Genomic DNA, 27,238 nt, shown 5'->3' with positions numbered 1-27,238 from the left:
CAGCTTCACCTCACTGATGATCCCCAACAAGGGTGAAACACGTGTATGGGGTTGCTGGTGGTACTCTCGTTCAGGTTGGAATTGCCATTGCATTTCGGTGCTGGACTGCCCCTGGGCAGGACAAAGACTGATATGCAAATGGATATGTCCAATCTTTGAAAGGCACAGTGAGTAAAAGCAGTGGCTGCGAACTCTCAAGTGGTTAATAACCACTGAACAGGTTATCAGGCCTTGTTCTGTCGAGAGAGGGGCGCCCGCTACCTTTGCAAACTAAATTTCAAGGAACCTGGGAATGGTAACCCTAGGTCTCCTGGGGGCAACCAGACGTGGTCTCCCTCTCACTGTGCTTAGAGAGGCATCAGCTTCACCTCACTGATGATCCCCAACAAGGGTGAAACACGTGTATGGGGTTGCTGGTGGTACTCTCGTTCAGGTTGGAATTGCCATTGCATTTCGGTGCTGGACTGCCCCTGGGCAGGACAAAGACTGATATGCAAATGGATATGTCCAATCTTTGAAAGGCACAGTGAGTAAAAGCAGTAGCTGCGAACTCTCAAGTGGTTATAACCACTGAACAGGTTATCAGGCCTTGTTCTGTCGAGAGAGGGGCGCCCGCTACCTTTGCAAACTAAATTTCAAGGAACCTGGGATTGGTAACCCTGGGTCTCCTGGGGGCAACCAGACGTGGTCTCCCTCTCACTGTGCTTAGAGAGGCATCAGCTTCACCTCACTGATGATCCCCAACAAGGGTGAAACACGTGTATGGGGTTGCTGGTGGTACTCTTGTTCAGGTTGGAATTGCCATTGCATTTCGGTGCTGGACTGCCCCTGGGCAGGACAAAGACTGATATGCAAATGGATATTTCCCATCTGTGAAAGGCACAGTGAGTAAAAGCAGTGGCTGTGAACTCTCAAGTGGTTAATAACCACTGAACAGGTTATCAGGCCTTGTTCTGTCGAGAGAGGGGCGCCCGCTACCTTTGCAAACTAAATTTCAAGGAACCTGGGATTGGTAACCCTAGGTCTCCTGGGGGCAACCAGACGTGGTCTCCCTCTCACTGTGCTTAGAGAGGCATCAGCTTCACCTCACTGATGATCCCCAACAAGGGTGAAACACGTGTATGGGGTTGCTGGTGGTACTCTCGTTCAGGTTGGAATTGCCATTGCATTTCGGTGCTGGACTGCCCCTGGGCAGTTCAAAGACTGATATGCAAATGGATATTTCCCATCTGTGAAAGGCACAGTGAGTAAAAGCAGTGGCTGCGAACTCTCAAGTGGTTAATAACCACTGAACAGGTTATCAGGCCTTGTTCTGTCGAGAGAGGGGCGCCCGCTACCTTTGCAAACTAAATTTCAAGGAACCTGGGATTGGTAACCCTGGGTCTCCTGGGGGCAACCAGATGTGGTCTCCCTCTCACTGTGCTTAGAGAGGCATCAGCTTCACCTCACTGATGATCCCCAACAAGGGTGAAACACGTGTATGGGGTTGCTGGTGGTACTCTTGTTCAGGTTGGAATTGCCATTGCATTTCGGTGCTGGACTGCCCCTGGGCAGGACAAAGACTGATATGCAAATGGATATTTCCCATCTGTGAAAGGCACAGTGTGTAAAAGCAGTGGCTGTGAACTCTCAAGTGGTTAATAACCACTGAACAGGTTATCAGGCCTTGTTCTGTCGAGAGAGGGGCGCCCGCTACCTTTGCAAACTAAATTTCAAGGAACCTGGGATTGGTAACCCTAGGTCTCCTGGGGGCAACCAGACGTGGTCTCCCTCTCACTGTGCTTAGAGAGGCATCAGCTTCACCTCACTGATGATCCCCAACAAGGGTGAAACACGTGTATGGGGTTGCTGGTGGTACTCTCGTTCAGGTTGGAATTGCCATTGCATTTCGGTGCTGGACTGCCCCTGGGCAGGACAAAGACTGATATGCAAATGGATATTTCCCATCTGTGAAAGGCACAGTGAGTAAAAGCAGTGGCTGCGAACTCTCAAGTGGTTAATAACCACTGAACAGGTTATCAGGCCTTGTTCTGTCGAGAGAGGGGCGCCCGCTACCTTTGCAAACTAAATTTCAAGGAACCTGGGATTGGTAACCCTAGGTCTCCTGGGGGCAACCAGACGTGGTCTCCCTCTCACTGTGCTTAGAGAGGCATCAGCTTCACCTCACTGATGATCCCCAACAAGGGTGAAACACGTGTATGGGGTTGCTGGTGGTACTCTTGTTCAGGTTGGAATTGCCATTGCATTTCGGTGCTGGACTGCCCCTGGGCAGGACAAAGACTGATATGCAAATGGATATTTCCCATCTGTGAAAGGCACAGTGAGTAAAAGCAGTGGCTGCGAACTCTCAAGTGGTTAATAACCACTGAACAGGTTATCAGGCCTTGTTCTGTCGAGAGAGGGGCGCCCGCTACCTTTGCAAACTAAATTTCAAGGAACTTGGGATTGGTAACCCTAGGTCTCCTGGGGGCAACCAGACGTGGTCTCCCTCGCACTGTGCTTAGAGAGGCATCAGCTTCACCTCACTGATGATCCCCAACAAGGGTGAAACACGTGTATGGGGTTGCTGGTGGTACTCTCGTTCAGGTTGGAATTGCCATTACATTTCGGTGCTGGACTGCTCCTGGGCAGGACAAAGACTGATATGCAAATGGATATTTCCCATCTGTGAAAGGCACAGTGAGTAAAAGCAGTGGCTGCAAACTCTCAAGTGGTTAATAACCACTGAACAGGTTATCAGGCCTTGTTCTGTCGAGAGAGGGGCGCCCGCTACCTTTGCAAACTAAATTTCAAGGAACCTGGGATTGGTAACCCTAGGTCTCCTGGGGGCAACCAGACGTGGTCTCCCTCTCACTGTGCTTAGAGAGGCATCAGCTTCACCTCACTGATGATCTTCAACAAGGGTGAAACACGTGTATGGGGTTGCTGGTGGTACTCTCGTTCAGGTTGGAATTGCCATTGCATTTTGGTGCTGGACTGCAAGACAAAGACTGATATGCAAATGGATATTTCCCATCTGTGAAAGGCACAGTGAGTAAAAGCAGTGGCTGCAAACTCTCAAGTGGTTAATAACCACTGAACAGGTTATCAGGCCTTGTTCTGTCGAGAGAGGGGCGCCTGCTACCTTTGCAAACTAAATTTCAAGGAACCTGGGATTGGTAACCCTAGGTCTCCTGGGGGCAACCAGACGTGGTCTCCCTCGCACTGTGCTTAGAGAGGCATCAGCTTCACCTCACTGATGATCCCCAACAAGGGTGAAACACGTGTATGGGGTTGCTGGTGGTGCTCTCGTTCAGGTTGGAATTGCCATTGCATTTCGGTGCTGGACTACCCCTGGGCAGGACAAAGACTGATATGCAAATGGATATTTCCCATCTGTGAAAGGCACAGTGAGTAAAAGCAGTGGCTGCGAACTCTCAAGTGGTTAATAACCACTGAACAGGTTATCAGGCCTTGTTCTGTCGAGAGAGGGGCGCCCGCTACCTTTGCAAACTAAATTTCAAGGAACCTGGGATTGGTAACCCTAGGTCTCCTGGGGCAACCAGACGTGGTCTCCCTCTCACTGTGCTTAGAGAGGCATCAGCTTCACCTCACTGATGATCCCCAACAAGGGTGAAACACGTGTATGGGGTTGCTGGTGGTACTCTTGTTCAGGTTGGAATTGCCATTGCATTTCGGTGCTGGACTGCCCCTGGGCAGGACAAAGACTGATATGCAAATGGATATTTCCCATCTGTGAAAGGCACAGTGAGTAAAAGCAGTGGCTGCGAACTCTCAAGTGGTTAATAACCACTGAACAGGTTATCAGGCCTTGTTCTGTCGAGAGAGGGGCGCCCGCTACCTTTGCAAACTAAATTTCAAGGAACCTGGGATTGGTAACCCTAGGTCTCCTGGGGGCAACCAGACGTGGTCTCCCTTTCACTGTGCTTAGAGAGGCATCAGCTTCACTTCACTGATGATCCCCAACAAGGGTGAAACACGTGTATGGGGTTGCTGGTGGTACTCTCGTTCAGGTTGGAATTGCCATTGCATTTCGGTGCTGGACTGCTCCTGGGCAGGACAAAGACTGATATGCAAATGGATATTTCCCATCTGTGAAAGGCACAGTGAGTAAAAGCAGTGGCTGCGAACTCTCAAGTGGTTAATAACCACTGAACAGGTTATCAGGCCTTGTTCTGTCGAGAGAGGGGCGCCCGCTACCTTTGCAAACTAAATTTCAAGGAACTTGGGATTGGTAACCCTGGGTCTCCTGGGGGCAACCAGACGTGGTCTCCTTCTCACTGTGCTTAGAGAGGCATCAGCTTCACCTCACTGATGATCCCCAACAAGGGTGAAACACGTGTATGGGGTTGCTGGTGGTACTCTCGTTCAGGTTGGAATTGCCATTACATTTCGGTGCTGGACTGCTCCTGGGCAGGACAAAGACTGATATGCAAATGGATATTTCCCATCTGTGAAAGGCACAGTGAGTAAAAGCAGTGGCTGCAAACTCTCAAGTGGTTAATAACCACTGAACAGGTTATCAGGCCTTGTTCTGTCGAGAGAGGGCCGCCCGCTACCTTTGCAAACTAAATTTCAAGGAACCTGGGATTGGTAACCCTAGGTCTCCTGGGGGCAACCAGACGTGGTCTCCCTCTCACTGTGCTTAGAGAGGCATCAGCTTCACCTCACTGATGATCCCCAACAAGGGTGAAACACGTGTATGGGGTTGCTGGTGGTACTCTCGTTCAGGTTGGAATTGCCATTGCATTTTGGTGCTGGACTGCCCCTGGGCAGGACAAAGACTGATATGCAAATGGATATTTCCCATCTGTGAAAGGCACAGTGAGTAAAAGCAGTGGCTGCAAACTCTCAAGTGGTTAATAACCACTGAACAGGTTATCAGGCCTTGTTCTGTCGAGAGAGGGGCGCCCGCTACCTTTGCAAACTAAATTTCAAGGAACCTGGGATTGGTAACCCTAGGTCTCCTGGGGGCAACCAGACGTGGTCTCCCTCTCACTGTGCTTAGAGAGGCATCAGCTTCACCTCACTGATGATCCCCAACAAGGGTGAAACACGTGTATGGGGTTGCTGGTGGTACTCTCGTTCAGTTTGGAATTGCCATTGCATTTCGGTGCTGGACTACCCCTGGGCAGGACAAAGACTGATATGCAAATGGGTATTTCCCATCTGTGAAAGGCACAGTGAGTAAAAGCAGTGGCTGCGAACTCTCAAGTGGTTAATAACCACTGAACAGGTTATCAGGCCTTGTTCTGTCGAGAGAGGGGCGCCCGCTACCTTTGCAAACTAAATTTCAAGGAACCTGGGATTGGTAACCCTAGGTCTCCTGGGGGCAACCAGACGTGGTCTCCCTCTCACTGTGCTTAGAGAGGCATCAGCTTCACCTCACTGATGATCCCCAACAAGGGTGAAACACGTGTATGGGGTTGCTGGTGGTACTCTCGTTCAGTTTGGAATTGCCATTGCATTTCGGTGCTGGACTGCCCCTGGGCAGGACAAGGAATGATATGCAAATGGATATTTCCCATCTGTGAAAGGCACAGTGAGTAAAAGCAGTGGCTGCGAACTCTCAAGTGGTTAATAACCACTGAACAGGTTATCAGGCCTTGTTCTGTCGAGAGAGGGGCGCCCACTACCTTTGCAAACTAAATTTCAAGGAACCTGGGATTGGTAACCCTAGGTCTCCTGGGGGCAACCAGACGTGGTCTCCCTCTCACTGTGCTTAGAGAGGCATCAGCTTCACCTCACTGATGATCCCCAACAAGGGTGAAACACGTGTATGGGGTTGCTGGTGGTACTCTCGTTCAGGTTGGAATTGCCATTGCATTTCGGTGCTGGACTGCCCCTGGGCAGGACAAAGACTGATATGCAAATGGATATGTCCAATCTTTGAAAGGCACAGTGAGTAAAAGCAGTGGCTGCGAACTCTCAAGTGGTTAATAACCACTGAACAGGTTATCAGGCCTTGTTCTGTCGAGAGAGGGGCGCCCGCTACCTTTGCAAACTAAATTTCAAGGAACTTGGGATTGGTAACCCTGGGTCTCCTGGGGGCAACCAGACGTGGTCTCCCTCTCACTGTGCTTAGAGAGGCATCAGCTTCACCTCACTGATGATCCCCAACAAGGGTGAAACACGTGTATGGGGTTGCTGGTGGTACTCTTGTTCAGGTTGGAATTGCCATTGCATTTCGGTGCTGGACTGCCCCTGGGCAGGACAAAGACTGATATGCAAATGGATATTTCCCATCTGTGAAAGGCACAGTGAGTAAAAGCAGTGGCTGCGAACTCTCAAGTGGTTAATAACCACTGAACAGGTTATCAGGCCTTGTTCTGTCGAGAGAGGGGCGCCCGCTACCTTTGCAAACTAAATTTCAAGGAACCTGGGATTGGTAACCCTAGGTCTCCTGGGGGCAACCAGACGTGGTCTCCCTCTCACTGTGCTTAGAGAGGCATCAGCTTCACCTCACTGATGATCCCCAACAAGGGTGAAACACGTGTATGGGGTTGCTGGTGGTACTCTCGTTCAGGTTGGAATTGCCATTGCATTTCGGTGCTGGACTGCCCCTGGGCAGGACAAAGACTGATATGCAAATGGATATTTCCCATCTGTGAAAGGCACAGTGAGTAAAAGCAGTGGCTGCGAACTCTCAAGTGGTTAATAACCACTGAACAGGTTATCAGGCCTTGTTCTGTCGAGAGAGGGGCGCCCGCTACCTTTGCAAACTAAATTTCAAGGAACCTGGGATTGGTAACCCTAGGTCTCCTGGGGGCAACCAGACGTGGTCTCCCTCTCACTGTGCTTAGAGTGGCATCAGCTTCACCTCACTGATGATCCCCAACAAGGGTGAAACACGTGTATGGGGTTGCTGGTGGTACTCTCGTTCAGGTTGGAATTGCCATTGCATTTCGGTGCTGGACTACCCCTGGGCAGGACAAAGACTGATATGCAAATGGATATTTCCCATCTGTGAAAGGCACAGTGAGTAAAAGCAGTGGCTGCGAACTCTCAAGTGGTTAATAACCACTGAACAGGTTATCAGGCCTTGTTCTGTCGAGAGAGGGGCGCCCGCTACCTTTGCAAACTAAATTTCAAGGAACCTGGGATTGGTAACCCTAGGTCTCCTGGGGGCAACCAGACGTGGTCTCCCTCTCACTGTGCTTAGAGAGGCATCAGCTTCACCTCACTGATGATCCCCAACAAGGGTGAAACACGTGTATGGGGTTGCTGGTGGTACTCTCGTTCAGTTTGGAATTGCCATTGCATTTCGGTGCTGGACTACACCTGGGCAGGACAAAGACTGATATGCAAATGGATATGTCCAATCTTTGAAAGGCACAGTGAGTAAAAGCAGTGGCTGCGAACTCTCAAGTGGTTAATAACCACTGAACAGGTTATCAGGCCTTGTTCTGTCGAGAGAGGGGCGCCCGCTACCTTTGCAAACTAAATTTCAAGGAACCTGGGATTGGTAACCCTAGGTCTCCTGGGGGCAACCAGACGTGGTCTCCCTCTCACTGTGCTTAGAGAGGCATCAGCTTCACCTCACTGATGATCCCCAACAAGGGTGAAACACGTGTATGGGGTTGCTGGTGGTACTCTCGTTCAGGTTGGAATTGCCATTGCATTTCGGTGCTGGACTGCCCCTGGGCAGGACAAAGACTGATATGCAAATGGATATTTCCCATCTGTGAAAGGCACAGTGAGTAAAAGCAGTGGCTGCGAACTCTCAAGTGGTTAATAACCACTGAACAGGTTATCAGGCCTTGTTCTGTCGAGAGAGGGGCGCCCGCTACCTTTGCAAACTAAATTTCAAGGAACCTGGGATTGGTAACCCTAGGTCTCCTGGGGGCAACCAGACGTGGTCTCCCTCGCACTGTGCTTAGAGAGGCATGAGCTTCACCTCACTGATGATCCCCAACAAGGGTGAAACACGTGTATGGGGTTGCTGGTGGTGCTCTCGTTCAGGTTGGAATTGCCATTGCATTTCGGTGCTGGACTACCCCTGGGCAGGACAAAGACTGATATGCAAATGGATATTTCCCATCTGTGAAAGGCACAGTGAGTAAAAGCAGTGGCTGCGAACTCTCAAGTGGTTAATAACCACTGAACAGGTTATCAGGCCTTGTTCTGTCGAGAGAGGGGCGCCCGCTACCTTTGCAAACTAAATTTCAAGGAACCTGGGATTGGTAACCCTAGGTCTCCTGGGGGCAACCAGACGTGGTCTCCCTCTCACTGTGCTTAGAGAGGCATCAGCTTCACCTCACTGATGATCCCCAACAAGGGTGAAATACGTGTATGGAGTTGCTGGTGGTACTCTCGTTCAGTTTGGAATTGCCATTGCATTTCGGTGCTGGACTGCCCCTGGGCAGGACAAAGACTGATATGCAAATGGATATTTCCCATCTGTGAAAGGCACAGTGAGTAAAAGCAGTGGCTGCGAACTCTCAAGTGGTTAATAACCACTGAACAGGTTATCAGGCCTTGTTCTGTCGAGAGAGGGGCGCCCACTACCTTTGCAAACTAAATTTCAAGGAACCTGGGATTGGTAACCCTAGGTCTCCTGGGGGCAACCAGACGTGGTCTCCCTCTCACTGTGCTTAGAGAGGCATCAGCTTCACCTCATTGATGATCCCCAACAAGGGTGAAACACGTGTATGGGGTTGCTGGTGGTACTCTCGTTCAGGTTGGAATTGCCATTGCATTTCGGTGCTGGACTGCCCCTGGGCAGGACAAAGACTGATATGCAAATGGATATGTCCAATCTTTGAAAGGCACAGTGAGTAAAAGCAGTGGCTGCGAACTCTCAAGTGGTTAATAACCACTGAACAGCTTATCAGGCCTTGTTCTGTCGAGAGAGGGGCGCCTGCTACCTTTGCAAACTAAATTTCAAGGAACCTGGGATTGGTAACCCTAGGTCTCCTGGGGGCAACCAGACGTGGTCTCCCTCTCACTGTGCTTAGAGAGGCATCAGCTTCACCTCACTGATGATCCCCAACAAGGGTGAAACACGTGTATGGGGTTGCTGGTGGTACTCTCGTTCAGGTTGGAATTGCCATTGCATTTCGGTGCTGGTCTGCCCCTGGGCAGGACAAAGACTGATATGCAAATGGATAGTTCCCATCTGTGAAAGGCACAGTGAGTAAAAGCAGTGGCTGCGAACTCTCAAGTGGTTAATAACCACTGAACAGGTTATCAGGCCTTGTTCTGTCGAGAGAGGGGCGCCCGCTACCTTTGCAAACTATAACTTTGCTGAATCTGGACGAATCCTCACCAAAGTTTGCAAAGAAAAGTATATGGCCCGCTCAGATTGCTTTTTGCAAAGTTTGGTGAGGCTTGGTCCAGGGGGGGCAAAGTAATAGGGGTGGTCCCAACATTTATTTTTTTCCCAAATACATAATGGGAAAAAAACTTTGCTCACACCTACAGCTGAAACCGCTGGACGTATTTCCACCAAATGTGCAGCAGGAGTGGTGGCTTAGTCCTGAAAGCGTGCTTTTGTTAATTTGGTGTAAATCTGTCCAGTAGTTTTTTTAAATGACCAAAACATAAGGCAAAAATATTAGTGATATCTATGTCCGCACCGCGGACACATTTCCCTGTTCGCTCCGCGGACATGACATTGATTGGTTAATCGAATTGCGTCATGTCCGCGGACAAGCAACGTGTTCGCTGATTGGCTGGAGTGAGGCGTGAGGTGCGTCAGCGTGGCGGCGAACAGAGGCACAATGCAATTTTGGGGAGTGTTTTGGTGTGTAAGAGTGCTTGGGGGGGTTGGGGAGTAAGAGATGGGTCAAATACTGTATTTGCTTAGGCGGCAGGTGCCCCTGATGTGTTTGCCATGTCTGCGGTCATCGCGGCTGTCCGCGGACATAATAAATGCTGGGCGCACTACTAGCTATTTTACTTTAGTATGATATTGGTTTTGGGTTGTTAGTAGAGCAGTGATTGTAATTAATATCCCCTATAAGCAGCCCACATACCACAGTTAAAATGTTTGGTAGCATTTGGTTTTGGCCAGGGTCCAGAGTCTTGGATTCATGGCCGAAGGCCATAGGCCTTCGGCCATGCACCCAAAACTGTAGGCCCTGGCCACAACCACCGCAGCATAACACACCCATAGAATCAAACACCCATCAAATATCCACACCCCAAAAGTTTGTGTATTGTTTCATTTGTAGAGTTTGTATGTGAAGTTTTGGCTAGGCTATGCAGTTAAGATTGTAGATTTTGTAACAAGAACTGCGTCATAAGATACCCATGGAAGGAAACATTTTGGATTGTGGTGTATGGTTAGATGTTTGCTTGAATGGGTATGTTCTGCAGCAGTGTTTGTGAGTCCATTTATTTTATACTTACTGGTTGAGTTTTTTGTGGTTGTATGCAGTTTTTTCATGACATAGGTAATTGGATCAGGCATACTTTTTCGAACTCTGTGATAAAAGAAAAGATCATATGTTAGTGTAGGTAGTTCATAACGAGTTATGGCATTGCATAATAGACACTGGGCCACATTACGACCCTGGCGCTAAGTGGTTAGCGGCGCTGTAAAAGGCTGTGGCGCCGTTAACCACTTAGCGCCTTACTACGAGGTCCCTTTGCGGGACCCGACCTGAACAGCTGGTCTAGACCAGCCGTTAAAGTAGGGACCCGCAAAGGGACTCTCGAGGTATTTGCGGTACCGTACTTACCGCCTTGCCCAGTCCCATTGAGCCCTATGGGGCAAAATGGGAATTGGGAAGGGCCAATGTTCAATGTGGAATTACCGCCCGCCAACCTTGGAATGGGGTGGTAATTCCCCATTGAACATTGGCGGACTCGTTACAATACCGGCACCAACCATGGTGCTAATAGCGCCATGGTTTAGCGCCGGTGTTGTAATGAGGGCCAATCTGTATTTTTTTTACCCTCATATTTAGTACTATAGTTCAAACCAGTGTACTGCGCAATTTGCTCAGTTTCTGTGATTGTTTTCTAAATCATTGGGTCTGTGAGAAAATATATCCATGCTGGATTAAAAAAAAAAATTCTATGTTGTGGTACAATATATTTCTTTCATTGTTTTACTGTTTATTTCTGAGTTTATAGTGAATTTGACCATTCCAGCACAGTAGTCCAATTCTTGTCTTATTCCATGAACACTGTAAGTGTTGTCAGGATTGTTGGTTGCATTTCTATGAAGGACTAACATTTGCAAACACAATTGGTCTGTACTGTGTAAGTAAATGTTGTCAATAATTGGTGGCAATTGGAATAGAATATTTATTGCTACATTTGCGTAGCAATTTACACCAGTTGTATTTGAACATTTGAATGGACCTGACAGTTCTGTGTCGAAGTCATTTGTTCGGAGTGTGTGTTGCTTCTTTGAAGAAGTAGTCGAGTTACTTTTACCAGTAGATTCTTCTTTGGTTGTGGTACTTGATGTAGTATTAGTTTCTTTTCTTTTCCTTTGGAGGAATTTCAGTGCGATCCTGTATCGTTTCAGTTTGAAGTCATTTTCTTTTACAACATTTTGCTTTTTGTGGAACAGGATAGGTTTTTAGATGGGGGATATAGAGTGAATGCAGCCTATTGTATTCTAGAATGCAAGGAATATCAGCATTTAATTTACTTGCATCAAAGTTGATTAGAAATAGCCTGTCAAGTGTACGTAAGCGTGATAGTGATACATAGCTCATGCCTTCTGTTCTATCAATGCTTTATCTAGGGTAAGACCTTGTGATTTGTGAATGATAACTGCGCATGCTAGAGTTAGTGAAAATTGTTCTCTGCGTAAATACATGTCCTTGAAAAGAAGGAAGCGGCTGTTGAGGGTCCTATCCTTTTAACTTCTGATAGTTTGACAAAGAGAATACTGACAAATTGAATGTTCTTGTCACGTGGGTATGTTTGAAAGCCAACAACTGTACCAAGTGCTCCATTAACTAGTCCTTGCTCCACGTCAAGGTTACATTTAAGCATTACTCTACAGTTTAAAGATAATTTTAATATTTTCTCTAAACCAGCTGTGTTGGAGATTTTTAATTGTTTTCTAAGGTATTTAGACTTGTTGTGGCTTGTTGACACATGGGTAGTGTCATACCATACACGTCCATTTTATCTGTGGATCAAATTTCAATGATTGGTTGCATTTCTTTTTTCAACATTGTTTCATTGAATTTTGAACAGCTTGCAAGAGTTGGCATCAAGGACATATAATTGACATTTATGTGTGCTAATTGTTCCATGACATCAGTAGCACATAAGTTATGGCCAGAGAGTGCATGGATGTGCTTGGATTTTAATATTGATTGTGCTGCTTGAGATAGTACACCAACTCTAATACTTTTAAAAATGTTGGCGTATGTGAGGTCTGCAGACTGGCACATGTTTTCTGTTAATTCTCTGTATTGGAAATGTTGCCAAAGGTTGACATTTCCTATGCTGCCAAGAGTTTTACGGCACAGTTTGTGCCGTAAGGTTTTAAAAATAGGTTCACCTTTCACTGGTGTCAATTGAAGATCTCCGAAAACAATCATGTGTTTTCCTCCAAAGAGCTCTTCGTAGTCTGTTTTGAGGACCTCTTGTAATCTGAGGTGAATCAAAGCCAACATTAGGTTAGAAACCATGCTCACCTCATGTATTAGCAACATTTTCATTTGTCTGAAAACTCTGCATAGTTCCATTGCAGCTTCTGTGGAAAGTTTGTGATAGTCTAATTTGTTTTGGTGTTTTACTCGAAGGAGTAGTAATCGGTGTAAAGTGACACCGCCTATGTTGTAGGCAGCTAAACCTGTGGGGGCAGTTACAACAACTGACAGTTTGTTGTTTGTCAATTGTTGGAGGAACTTGTTGATGATTTTGATTAAGAATGTTTTGCCTGAACCAGCTTGACCACTCACGTATAGCAGTATAGGTTTGTAGTCTTGGCAGGTACAGTTTTTATTTTCATGTTGCACAAATTTTCTTTCAACAGATTTTGAATAGGCATGTAACGTTCACATGTTGGCTGTACACCCCATCAGGTGGAATATAAGTTCCAAGGCAACTACAAGATAGACAGATGTTTTTGTGGGTTGATATAGACAACTAGAATATTCCTCCCTTTGAATACATGTTACATTATTAGCTTTTCAATTTGTTTATTACATTTTCAAAATATATAATACTAGCAGTACCCACCCAGCGTTGCCTGGGTCTGTAGCTGACATGCACATGGGGATCTGCTGTATCCTTGTGTATGTTATATTGTGTCCTAACTTACTATTTTTGAAAAATTGCAAAATCAGCAATCTCCCGAAATCACCTATACTGATAGCACTGGGCCGGATCCAGCCCCACCCCTGTGCAGGGCGCATGGGTGGGGTTGGTCAAATTTCACCATCGCCAGTACACCCCAGACTGGTATGCTAACCTTGTGTCCTAACGTCCTATTTTTGAATAAGTTGCAAAATCGGCACTCTCCCGAAATCGCCTATACTGATAGCACAGGACCGAATGGCACCCTATGCAGGACGAATGTGTGGGGTTGGTCAGATTTCACTATCGCCAGTACACCCCAGACTGGTATGCAAACCTTGGGACAGAACTTCAGCCCACCAACTGTTGTGGGGCAGTCGCCAACAATCGCAAAATCGGCAATCTCCCAAGATTGCCCTAACTGATAGCACAGGACCAAACGATACCCTGTGCAGGTGAGGTTGGTCAGATTTCACTATGGCCAGTACACCCCAGACAGATATGCTGACCGTGGGTCAAAATTTCAGCCCACCAACTCTTATGGAGCTGGAGCCAACTCTGAATATACAAACAAACTTTCACAAATATATATACAGATTTCATAAGTATAATCAAAAGTAAATAATGTATTTACACAGTTGCTTGTTCCATGTTCATTCTGTTCTCTCATAAATCCTTTACTGAATCTGAAACTTTAGCATTGAACTATGCAATTTGGTAGTTTTAAAACAAAGAACTCTGAAAAGACTGCACAGAGACGATAGGTGAATTTATGGGCTCTTTATTAGCAGAACAGCAGGGGTAACCGAAGCAGGTCTGCCATCTCCATCAACTGTCACTCGGCAATCTCCTGAATCTTCCAAGTTCTATGATGGAAGACTTGGGAGACAGAATGCAACACATCTCTCCCTTAACCATGCCCATAATCATCCTTAAACTAAGAGAAAGTAGAAATAACAATTTGGGAACAAGAAGAAAGGGTAACATGAGGGAACATTCACTATCATAGTCATGATTACAATTAGAAACTACAATAATATTAAGATAAGACTGTAAGATTTTAACTGTTGCCATAGCAACATCTGGTAAGATCATTCACTCACAACATTTTCCAACCATTTGGGTTCTCTTCTCAATCTCTTCAAAGACATCTAAACATCCTCAGAATTGCTGTCCACTGACACCCCATTCTGACCTTCCTCACATTTTGTCAACTTAGACATCGACCACACCTCCCCTCCTTCCACAATCACCACACCATTCTGAATAGCAGAAATTATCCTTGGACCAATACATTTACTTTCAATGCATTTATGAGTTAACCTATGATTCTGAATCATCACCCAGTCTCCCACATTCCAATTCTGCTGTTTCACTCCTTTGTTTACATCAAACATTTCCTTGGCATCCCTTTGACTCTTCTTTATGCAATCCATTATTGCTTCCCTATCCACCATCACCGAATTAGCCAAACCTAGCCACCCGGGGCATAATTTGGTACATGGCTCCCTCTCTTTTAATGACACAAACAACAAAGATTACCGAATGTGGTGTTGTGAGGAAGCCCCACATCATGTGGTTTAGGACTTCTTTCCATGGCAACCCTGATCTTAACGCTAACTGAATTCCTCCCTTAATTAATCTATTGACTCTTTCTACCAACCCATCTGCCCTTGGGTGATATAATGCCATACGGGTATGCTTAATAGCATAACTGTCTAAAAACCTTTTCATGAAATCCAAACAAAATTGTACACCATTGTCAGTAACAATTTCCATGGGAAAGCCTTCCCTCAAAAAATCTCTCTCCAGAAACACTACCAAATCCTTCGCCCTCACTTCTCTGACTGCACTCCATTCCACCCATTTAGTGTGAAAATCTACTAAAACAAGCAAAAATGTCAATCCTTCCCCTAATCCATGAATAGGCCCCATTATATCAACCGCTACTTTAATCCAGGTCTGCTCAGGAACAAAATTGGGAATGAGCGGGGTTTCACGTACGATTTTGGTCTTATCACTTAAGCAACAAGGCGTACAATTTCTATAACATATCTTTCCACCAAAGCGTTCATTCCAGGCCACCAAAAGCTATGTCTTAGCCTCCTTTTACTAATGCTTACCCCTAAATGTCCCTGGTGAGCTGCCTCCACTAAATGAGTTCTGAGTTTCTCTGAGGGACAATACGCAACCCTCTCCTGAGCCTCCCATCAATGACACTCAATTCGTCTTTTACTTCCCACCAAAACTCAAATCTCTTTTCTAAAATGTCTTTATTGGGCCACCCTAAAACAGTCCACTCTAATAATTTTCATTTCACAATCCTCCCATTCCATTTGCTCCATACTGCCTATTTCTACATTGGCAACGATTACCTCTTCCTTCCAATTATCACTCATTTCTTCATCCAGTGCCACAGGCATATGTGACAGACAATCAGCAGCTACGTTTCGGTTCCCTCGCCACTTCCTTTCATAACTGCTATCTATAATCACATCAAATTGATAAATGTCTTACAAATAACTTAGCATTTTACATTCTTTAAAAGTCAAAAGCCTATCATATTCTTCATTACAGATAAGACAAATGCTATTAAATACATTTAATTTAAATGGCAGTGCAATTTCTAACCAGGGCATTGTTTACAACTAAAAAAATGTGGGGTCCAGACCACTATTTGTTTTTTTATCTGCTGGTTGGTTTGACTATTATGGCAGGCTTGGAAGGACATTCCACTGCAGCTATGTTTGTTGACATAGAGTCTGCTCGTGGATGAAAACCTGTTCTTATAACGTGTGTATTCGTCACCAAAACTGTCAAGGTGAGTCCTCTCACAAACTCAAATTCTATTTGTTTGAAGACAGGCAGTGATTGTCACTTTCCACCATTATGTCCACTGAACTTTCACAGTTTTGAGAACTCCACCACAGGGGGTTACTTATAGACTGCAGTAGTTTTTCACAGCCCTTTTTTTCACTGCCCAATTGATTTTTTTGACAACAGATTTTGACACACGCCAAACATCGCATTAGCACTTGATCTGTGGGAACTGCTCTCGCATGACTTTGGCAATGCCCACATTTCTGTCTGTGGCTGTTACTTCGATTTGTAATACTCTTAATGGAAGATCTTGAATGGATTTCTGTGGATTCAAGTAAAGTATTAGAAGTCACTGTTTATCCCTGTTTAAAATATATGAAATGGGTCAAGAGGCAGAGTCAATAATACAACAAGAGCAAAAGCATGGGTAACACACATCAAATTAAATATTACATGTTTGCTGTCAATTGAAAGGCCTTGGAACCAAAACCTCACACAAAGTAAGACATATAAGATTACATGAGGATTAGGTGAAGTGTCAGTTTCACATGCTGTATTTGAGAGGCCTTCCATTTGTTCTGTCTAAGATAGGAAAGAGGCCAGCAGTACAAATGTAAAGTTATGAATGGTGCTAGTTAGATGGGTTCAACATCCATCTCGAATAAGGCTATATGACATTGCAAAGCTGAAAGGTGAGAAATACAACTCAGTGATTACAACGGATGCATAGAACATCACAAGTGGCAGAGAACATTTTACTCAATCAGCTTAAATAAAGTTTTGAATACCAATCTTTAGATTTCATGCGCCTTAGAAATTAATTCTCAAAAATCCAGTGAGAGTTGATCAGTTATAGATTTTGTTTGTTTTTGTATGCCTTTTTTCATTTGATATACATTGACAAAACTTGATTTCAAATTTTGGGAGTCATATATATCTTGAATCTCTTTTCATAAATACTTCACAGAAGCAGACAACATTGTATATTGGGGTCGACATATTGACGACATCCTAGTAATTTGGAATGGAGACAAAATTTCTCTTCTGGAATACAATATTTAAACAGTAATAACTTAAACATCAAATTAACAATGAAAGAAAGTACAGAAAAAATAAACTTCCTATGTTCAAGATCAGGAAATTCATACCACTATATTCATCAAACCAATGGCAGGAAACAGTGTTCTGCATGCCTCAAGAAATCACCCGATGCATACCATACAAAATATTCGTATAGTGAATTTCTATGCATCAAAAGAAATTGCAGCGGGGAAACAGAATTTAAAAAACATCTGGGCCATAGCGACAATAAATTTAGGGAAAGAGTCTACACTCAACACAGCTAAATCAAAAGCACTTAAAAAAGACGGAGCAGAACTACTAGTGGACAAAGAGCAGACATCAGGAACAGCAAAATGTAATGATAGAAAAATCATACTAGTCACAACATATAGCTCGGATCACTACAGAATCAGAAAAATACTAAACACACATTGGAACATTCTTCAATTGGACACAATTGTAGCAAGAAATTTGGACAACAAACCATCTTTGACATTTAGGAAAGCAGCATCCATCAAAACAATCATCAGTCCTAGCTACATGAAAATGACCCATTCTGAATTAGGAACTATTGAATCAATTTGGAGAATCCCTGAAATTAAAGGGAATCACAAATGTGGAGGATGCAAGATGTGTCCACAAATATTGGAGAAACTAAAAGAAATAGACTTGCCAAACGACACAACGCACAACAAAAGACATTTTTGACTTCATAAACTTCAATACACAATTTGTAGGTTTCTATGGAACTATGTGCCATTGCAAAAAATTGTATATTGAAAGCATCATCAAGAAAATGAAGATAAGAATAATGGACATAAGAGCAATAAGAAATGAAGACTCTATATAATCAATGGCAATTCATCACAACGCAGAACACCAAAATCAGAAAATTGAAGATCTGAAATTTGCACGCATGGCAATAGCAAAGGAAACCATGAGAGGTGGAAATAGAATTAAAAAACATAGGCAACTAGAATCAAAAAGGAAAACGATAATGGACAGTTGTCACAGTGGCCTAAATCAGGACAATGAATATTGGTAATTTCTCTAACATTTATTTATTTATTTATTTGCATTTTTAAAGTGCTCACACAGCCTGGGGGCATCGAGGTGCTGTTACAGGAATAGGTCTTAGTTGCGTATTTATAACACGCTTAATACCCAGCGGTTTCTAAGCGCGGACCCGGGAATCGAACCTGTGTTGCTTCGTGTCATCTTGTTTGCAAGGTGAGCATGTTGCCACTGAGCTATCCTTCCGGGGCTATAAGGTGAATAAATGCAATTTTGAAGGGATATTTCAATTGTGTTTCAATCATGCCCAACATTTATACAGGCCGATTCATGGAATTAATGTGCGCTGAAATTTTTGGCGCAAGCGTGCGAAAGAGTGCGAAAGCGTGCGAATCGCAGTGCAAGTGCGGAAATCGCAGCGAAACCCACGCACAGCGATTCATGGAAGTCCGTGTGCGTGTAAATCCCTGGATGTGCGCTAAAAATCTGCATGGCGCACGCTGGCGCACATGTCTCCAAACAGCGTGCGCTAAGCGCACAGTGAAAGCGCACATGGTGCAGCGCACACAACAAAAGTAGGCAGAACAGGGGGCGTAACACGCGGAATGGGGAACAACGTGTGAAAATGTGGGCGTCACGGGGGAAGTACAGGAGGCAAATGCGCGGAACGCCCACATGCGCGTCTACAACATGTATTCATGGAATCGAACAGGGCTAATGCGTGCGCCAAAAAAGACGCGCTAATCCAGAAACACGTACGCCAGCAGAAAGCAGGCTACATGGACCCGCGCAGCATAAAAGTGCACGAAAACAACAAACAAGCTCAGATGCCAAGATGAATATACCATTCCTAGCAGCAGTGGTCGTGGGATACCGCAGGAGGAGGAGGAGGATAGTCAGGCCCAGAATTTTCACACCCAGAACCAGCCTTTTTGGGATGCCTGATGACCAGGTGTATGGGAGGTACAGGTTTCCACCTCACATAATACTCGACCTGGTGAGTGAGTGGGAGGATGACCTCACATCACCCACCCTGTGCACCCAAGCACTCAGCCCCCTGGAGAAGGTCCTCAATGTACTGCACTTCTTGGCCACTGGATCATTTCAGCGGACAAGTGCTATAGTGGGGGGTGTCACAGGCCACGCAGTCACACTGCGTACACCAGGTGTTGGGCATCATGACTGCATGCCCATCAGTCCACAGGCACATATACCTGCCCAGGACACCTGCAGAAAGGCAGGCTGCCGTACAGGATTTCTATGGGGTAGCACAATTCCCCAAAGTGCTAGGTGCCATTGATTGCACCCATGTGGCTCTACGTCCCCCCAGGGCATCTGAGCACATCTATAGAAACCTCAAGCACTGGCATTCCATCAATGTGCAGGTAGTATGTGATGCCAAGGGAATCATCACCTCAGTATATGCCAACTATCCAGGGTCCACCCATGACAGTTTCATTTACAGAATGTCAACCCTAAATCGGGACCTAGAAGCTGGGCGGCATGGCGATACATGGCTGCTTGGTGAATATAAATGCCACTGCACATGCATGCATGTCAGATACTGAGTAATGTCACAACCCCACTAATGATACCCATCTCCACCTCCCCAGGGGACAGTGCCTACCCTCTGAGCACCCACATGATGATGCCAATTCGGAACCCCACCACGCCACCCGAGGTAAGATACAACACAGCCCATATTGCAACCCGGGGCATAGTGGAGCGCACATTCGGAGTGCTCAAGTCATGCTTTCGCTCCCTTGATCGCTCTCCTGGGCAGCTGTTATATGCTCCCCCAGTAGTGTGCAGGATCATAGTGGCAGCATGTGTCCTGCACAACGTTGCAACACACCGGGGCCTGCCGGTGGACATGGTGGTGCCCCCACATCCCCAACCACATGCACGCCCGCTGCGCATGGGAGGGGAAAGGGCACGTGGTGAGGCAGCCCGTACGCAGCTGGTGGCTAATTACTTCACCTAAAATCACACCCCTGTGGAGTACACACAGCCCTGGCACATACCAGCTGACAATCAATGATGATGACATAAGGGACACTCTGCTGTCACAACCATACCATCCTGAGATTGGTCACCTGGAAGTGCTACATTGTGTGCATCCCTACCTACCCAAACACCACCAATGCTGTGTCATCAAAAGACATACATCTATGCTGTGAAATTCATTACCCCCTGCTAAATACAACATGAGAACAGCGCCATGTCACCCAACCCCTCCCCAGCTCCACCACCAAACACGCCATGGCATGTCATGCAATGTGAAAGCAAACAAAGCAATGCACAAGACCTGACACAAGTGTCACAAAGTACACTGTCCCTAATGGAAACTGCCCACACACAATATGCTCCCAGTAATGTATAACTAACAGCACACATTACCAAATACTTACCACCAACACACTGCTGCAACACACCATGGAAACATGCAAAAACATGACAGTACTGAGTTCAAGTAGTGGTAGTCTTACAACCTGAATACGCCAGCACATCGACCCCTTATAACTGTAGAGTGTTGCTGCCACGCAAATGTCTCAGTGTACTGCATACAACATGAACTGCATCTGCAAAGTAGACGGCCTTGTGAAGACATGAGGAAGGAACCTGCAGATTAGGAAGAAGACATGGATGCACAAGCACATATCAATACACCATGCAGTGTACAATACAACAACAATATCCACTAGGGATGTCTACACAGTATTGACTACAGACTGCCCACACAGCTCATGGGAGCCCAACGTCACTGTGTAATTCACTGTCACTTGGTCATACCCTTTGCAAGCCCATGGAAACAGGAAGCAGGAGGGGTGTGTGTCTCACAAACCCAAGCATCTAACCCAAACTCAGGACAAGCCTGCATGTGCCCAGCTGCAATACAGTGGATGCCCAGGGGAGCCACACAAGGCAACACACTGTAAAAAAAAAAAAAATCAAAAATGGCCATGTGTGGGCCAGAGGGGTTGGGGGAGGCCACCCAGGAGTTTCGAGGACAGGGTGCACACCAACACCCACCTGCGTGGATGTTGCAAAAAAAAAAAAACTCCTTGGGCTCATGGCCTGCATGGCTATGCCATTGTGGGAGAACTGTTGTCGCTCTGCTCATCCTCTGCTGCTGCATCAGGAAGCGGTGGCACTATGGGAGGCAGCCCACGCAAAGCCCTAGTATGGTCCTCCATGGCAGCAAGCATGCGGGTCTGGAAGGTCTGATTCTGGAGGATTAAAGTGCGGAGATCCCCATGCAGCACATCACGGGTTGCCTGCATTTCTGCACGCATGACCTCGCGTGATGCCCAGATCTCCTCACATGTTGCATGCAGCTCAGCTGAGATCGAACTTGTGAGCTGCTCCAGCTGCTGTTCTGCCCTAACATTTCGGGAAGCCTCAAGTTCAAGCAGACTCTGCCTGAGGTTATGGAGTTCTACCCTCAGGGCTTCCCTGTGGGCCTGGGACTCTATTGATATGGATTTGCGCAGAGTCTCCAGTGCCGCCCGTCTGTCCCTGTTGGACGCCAACATGTCTTCCCTGTGTGATTGGCAAATGGAGTCTGTTGCCTGCTGTTGTTGCTCAATCTGCCTATCAGGGGGGATAATGGAAGTGGCCACCCTCTCTATTGCCTGAGCCATCATTTCTAGTGATGCTGCCTGTTGGGTTGCCATACCGTACATGGAGTTTTCCCATACAGTATTGCCTGGTGGCGCACGGCCACCGCGTCGATGGGCACCACACCTGTTTGGGGCAAGGCGATCTGCACCTTGCTGTGCTGGCACTGCCTGAGGCTGCAGGACTGCATTCCCCCTCTGATCTGTTGGCCCAGGAACAGGATCAGATGCTGTGGAGTGTGACCCTGCATCCGTAACCGCCAAAGGCGGATTTACCAACATTGACATCCCCATAGAGGGTTCTACCCCTGGTGCAGGTGGGTTGGACAGAACAAAATCCCTGCCAGAAACACTTACCTGCGACGGTACATAAGTCTCATCATCCGACTCAGCACCTGAATAGAGGTCTGGGGAGGTGCACCCAGAGGCACCCCTGGACAGTATGGTTTGCAGTAACATTGGGTTTTCACCCACCACCACACCACGTCCCCCACTGGTGCCCGGTCGTGATTTAATGGACACTTTTTTTGATGTTGAAAAGAATCATCTATACACTGAAGAATTGTCTTTACTGCTTCAATAGTCAGATGAAATGTTTGTGCATATTAAACTATGTTTTGTAAAACCACTTCCTCTATAGACCGTGATTGAGTGTGACAAATGTCCAATACACATACATGACACATGCCACCACACAGATGTCATGTAGCATAGCCACGGTAAATTACAAAACTACAGCAATATGTCAGTGAATGAGTACTGTCACACATCCATGTCACATCGACATGATGTGAAGATTGATGCTGAATAGTGTTGCAAAATATGCATGTGCCACACACTGAAACACATCCAGTGTCCAATGACACAGTCATTGTGGGCTGATCAATGGTTGGTCACTTTAACATTACAGGAAACTGTCATCTTCCACATGCAAACAGGCCCTAATAAAACATTTCTGCAGCTCAATACTCCATCGGCCTGAATGGTGTAATCATTAACATAACCAGGTAAAAGTAGTGGCCCAGTGTGGGCTGTAAACAATGACCGAAGCATATCACATAATTTTGCAATAGGGCAAAATAATGCGTACTAAAAATGGGAGAGTGGAAACAATCAGCCTGAATGAACACTTACAAAATCTGATCAATGTAGTTACAAGATGACAGTTCAAGGTAAAGTGCACTAATCTGGGCCTTATTGGCAACTGTGGGCAGAAGGGATACAGTCATACCCAAATCCAAGGCACGTGAATGTATGGGAGGAAGCAAATGGGTGACCCATAACACTCAGGAGTACACACCCTTACCTGGCACTCAATCAGAACCCGTCACCCAAACAACATACACATGGATTACACACACATGCATGGGCACTCACTGGGCAATGCGTCGTAATCAGGTAGTTCTCCCACACCTTGGATCTGTTCCTCTGTGACGAAGGTCACAGCAACAGATTCATGTTCAGTGAGTTCTTTGTCCTCTTGTGGAGACCCACCGCCAGTCACCAGAGTAGCGGCATGATTTGAGGCCAGCTTGTTCTTTGCTCTGCATTTCAGGTCATTCCACCGCTTGTAGCAATCATCAGCTGTGCGCCTCACAAATCCAAGGGCACTTATGCGGTCCACGATGGTCTGCCAGTGTTCCCTACGTTGACCAGGTGTGGTCTTGCAACCTGCAGTCACCAACATTTCGTGGCTATGTGTCGACATATAGCTCACAAGTGCATCAAGTTCCGGGTCATTAAAGCTAGGCTTCCTTGATGTGCCGGAGTGTGTAGCCGTGTCTGGGGTCTCAGCCTGTTGTGCCAGAGCACCCTTCTTCCTCTTTTTCAAGGGTGGAGCGTAGCCTGAGTGGCTTACGCCGCTCTGGTCAGTAGGGGCAGACGCACCGGTGGACTGGGTAGTAGGAGTGTGCGAATGCAAAATGACCATAGGCCTTGGTGCAGCCATTGGCAGAAGTGTGATGTTGGCAGGGGGAACGTCAGTTTGATGGACCTGGACCGACACTGTCCTGGCTGGGAGACTCAGAGCTGGGGTGGATGGAGCTGCAGCTGCCCCTGCAGCCTCCCCACCCTGCCTACTTGGGGCAGTAGATGACATAGCTGCCCCAGATCCATGTGGCTTGGTGACACCAACTTGCACCGCCACACGTGGCCTAGACTTGCTGACCTGGAAGTCAGCCTGGGAGTCATCCTGTGCCAGGTCAGGTGCCACAATGGGCTGGTCCAACAAGGGCTGAGCTGGGATGGTGTCAGCTACGTTTCCCTCAACCATGGGGGGGGCATGGGTGTCCCTGATTGGTCCTCCACACATGGGGGTCTAGGGGCACCCTGCAAATCCCGGCCACGTCCCCTACCACGCCCACCACACCCACCTTTTGAAGATCAGCCACCTTTGCCTCCCTTACCGCTTGGTCGCCTCCCAACCATGGCACTGATGATGTTGTGCTTATGGGAGTAGCAGTAAACTATTGTCCTGGGCAATTGGGGGTGAAAGGGGTAGGGTACTAGATGGAATTCGTACCCTAGTGCTCTAACAAGGCTGTCTGTGACCCCTGGGGGAAGATGACAGGTCACGCAACGCACAGGCAGCCCAAAATCAAAAAATAACGTGCACGCAACCCCTCGTAGACCATGTGCGTGAAAAAATTAACCCGCACTACGCTGTGGCACCCAGAAACACAAAAATAACCATACGCATAATACAAGCAGCCTACAATGACCTCTGAAGGGGTAGGCGACACACGGGGCAAGCACAGTTGGTAAATACATGCGCGACTCACCGTCTGCCTGGAAAAATAATGTGAAAAAGACGCGCGTGTGCGCGTTGGCAACACCCCCGCCAAAAGAAGAATTGTACTCTGTCTGAGGAGACAGGACAAAAGAAGAAGTGAACACTGTTTGAGGAAACAGGCCCAAAAAGAATAAAGAACGCTGTCAGAGGTAACAGGGAGTACGAACTTGAAACGCTGTGAAGTAATCGCGTGTGAACCGACAAGAAGTATAGAATTCACCCACTCGCTCTCCACGAAAAGCACGTACAAGGGTATGGGGTCATACACGTACCTTTTAAAGCGGCCCACACGTACAGCGTCACTTACGCGTGTATGCGCTAAGGCCCTTTCCTCCAATTACACGAGCTGACACTCGACGTGCAGTTTGTGGACGTGTACGATGAACATGCACCCGTGTTGATGGAAACGCCCACGCGCGTCACGTCACTTACGCGCTTAGGTCCTTTCCTCGGACTACACGCATCCACACGCGGACATTCAGTTTTTCCACGCACGCTGCCACGTCACGAGGGAAACACCCGCGCAAGTCACGTCACAGAAGGGCTTACGCGCTAAGGGCCTTTGGTCCAATGAAACCACGTACTTGTGCTGACGCGCTTACACGCGAAGGGCCTTTCCTCGAATTACACGCTGACGTGCAAGATTTTCACGTGCCAAATCACTCCATATCAAGCTGGCCACGCAACAACACACGGAAGACCACGCTCCTGACCAGAAGGCCGAATTACTGCCCCCCAGAGCCCCGAGCACACTCCCACCTGCCATCTGCTGCTGCCTGACTGCCTGCTGCCCACGTGCCCTGCTATTTGCTGCCTGCACGTCAGCCAGGGGTGCAGTTGCTGTGACCACCCCTGCTGGAACCGAAGACTCCCGACTGGGATACCATCGCTCCACAGCCCAGCCCCAGGACCCAGTTGCCCACCTACTCCTGCCTCTGGGGTTGCCATGTCGGGCACAAAACCATCTGGCACCACTGGCAAACCCCAGCCAGAGAGGCAGAGGGCCACCAGCTTCAGTGCCAGGGAAGTTGGTGTCCTGGTGGAGCAAGTCCTGGGGCAGTATGATGCCCACTTTGGAAGTTTGCGCACCGACAATGAAGGACGGACCAGGATCTGGATGGACATCATGACTGCCATCAACGCGGAGGGGGTGGCAGTCCGCGACTTACACATGTCAAGAAGAGCTGGGAGGACTTCAGGTCCAGGACCCTCAACAAGGCCCGGCGCCTTTTGAAGGCAGCGTATGCCAAGGTGCGCCGGGGCCACCTGTCCGACCACCAGATGAGGGTCCTGGAACACATATGCCCAGCGCTCCACGTCCAGGTCCTTTGGAGGCAGACCCGTCTGGAGTCGAGCAGTAAGTGTACATGCATACTGATTGGACGCTGTGCGTGTGGTGGTGTGCCAGTAGTGTGCAGGTTGCACATGTGTTTTCGTAGGGCCATGTAGGGATGTGTATGAACAGGGGGTTGAGGCTGCCACATGTGAGTCCTCTTAGGTGTGAGACACAAATCGATAGTGTATGTGTTGGTAAGCATGCTGTGCAAATGCATGTGTGGTAGTACACATGTTTGAATTTCTGTGTATGTACGTTGGCATGGTTGTGGTGTCACACATGGATGGTGGTTCCTGCTGCATATATCAGCACTGTGTACATGTGCATGTATGTGTATTTGACAAGTGTGCAACTGTGATGCAACATGGATGCACGTGACACTGATATGTAGAAGGCTGAATGCCAGATGTGACATGTATGGCGATCGCATCACTGCGACAGTTGGAGGAGATGTAGACATGCATGTAAGTGTGGTGGCGTGTGTGTGTGTCTAGTGCATTCCCTGTGTTTCATGTGATGTCAGGCTCACCTTCGGCTGTTCATGCTGTTGTATGTGTATTGATATTGTTGCCTGGTGCAATATTGCTGTGGAAATGACATGTGTGTCGTGGAGTGTGATGCCATGTCTGAAGTTTGACACTGCCACTCATGTGCAACTGTCATGTGTGTATCAGTCCATTGTACAGTGCCCTGATGTCTGTGTTTTATCTCTCGCTGTCTGCAGCGTCAACTGATGAAGAGGGCGGAGAGGTTGCTGGGGAGCACAGCGGCAGGGATCGCACCACCAGCCGGAGACGCAAGGCCCGGCTCCCCTCCCAGATTGTCATCTCGTCGGGGAGTGAGGAGTCTGGTGCCGCATCCCTTGCCGCAGCTGCCGAGGGTAGGTCCAAGGGGCAGAGGTCGGAGGTGGACTCCTCGGCAGCAGAAGGGGCAGCTGAGACCCCACAGGGTCCAATGGAGGAAGATGGCACGGAGTCATCGAGGTTGGTGGGGGGTTTGGTGGAGGAGGAAGCCGTGGAAGGGACACACACCGGGTCTGGAGGTGGGGATTTCACTGGTGCTAGTGGTGCAGTGCAGGGGCAGGGACAGGAGGCAGCACAGGCCGCCGCGGAGGTGCCTGTATGTAATCCTGTCCCTGATCCTGTCACTGCATCATCTGGCACCAGCAGGGATGCCTACGTCCAGACCCGTTTTCAGGGAGGAGACGAGCGCACGACAACTGGCCTTCCTCTCCCTGCAGGCATGGCTATCCGGGACCGTGTTGAGCCTGTCCTGAGTGGGATACCATTGTGTCAACGGGGCATGCGAGGTGACCTGCAGTCTTTTCGTGGAGAGACTGCACGTCGTCTTGCATGCCTCTGTTGACCTACTGGGACGGGT

This window comes from Ambystoma mexicanum, chromosome 5q (genome assembly GCF_040938575.1).
Source record: "Ambystoma mexicanum isolate Mex_15411 chromosome 5q, UKY_AmexF1_1, whole genome shotgun sequence".
Taxonomy (NCBI): Eukaryota; Metazoa; Chordata; class Amphibia; order Caudata; family Ambystomatidae; genus Ambystoma; species Ambystoma mexicanum.
The sequence above is the reverse complement of the archived record's forward strand: the minus strand, read 5'-3'. Positions refer to the sequence as shown.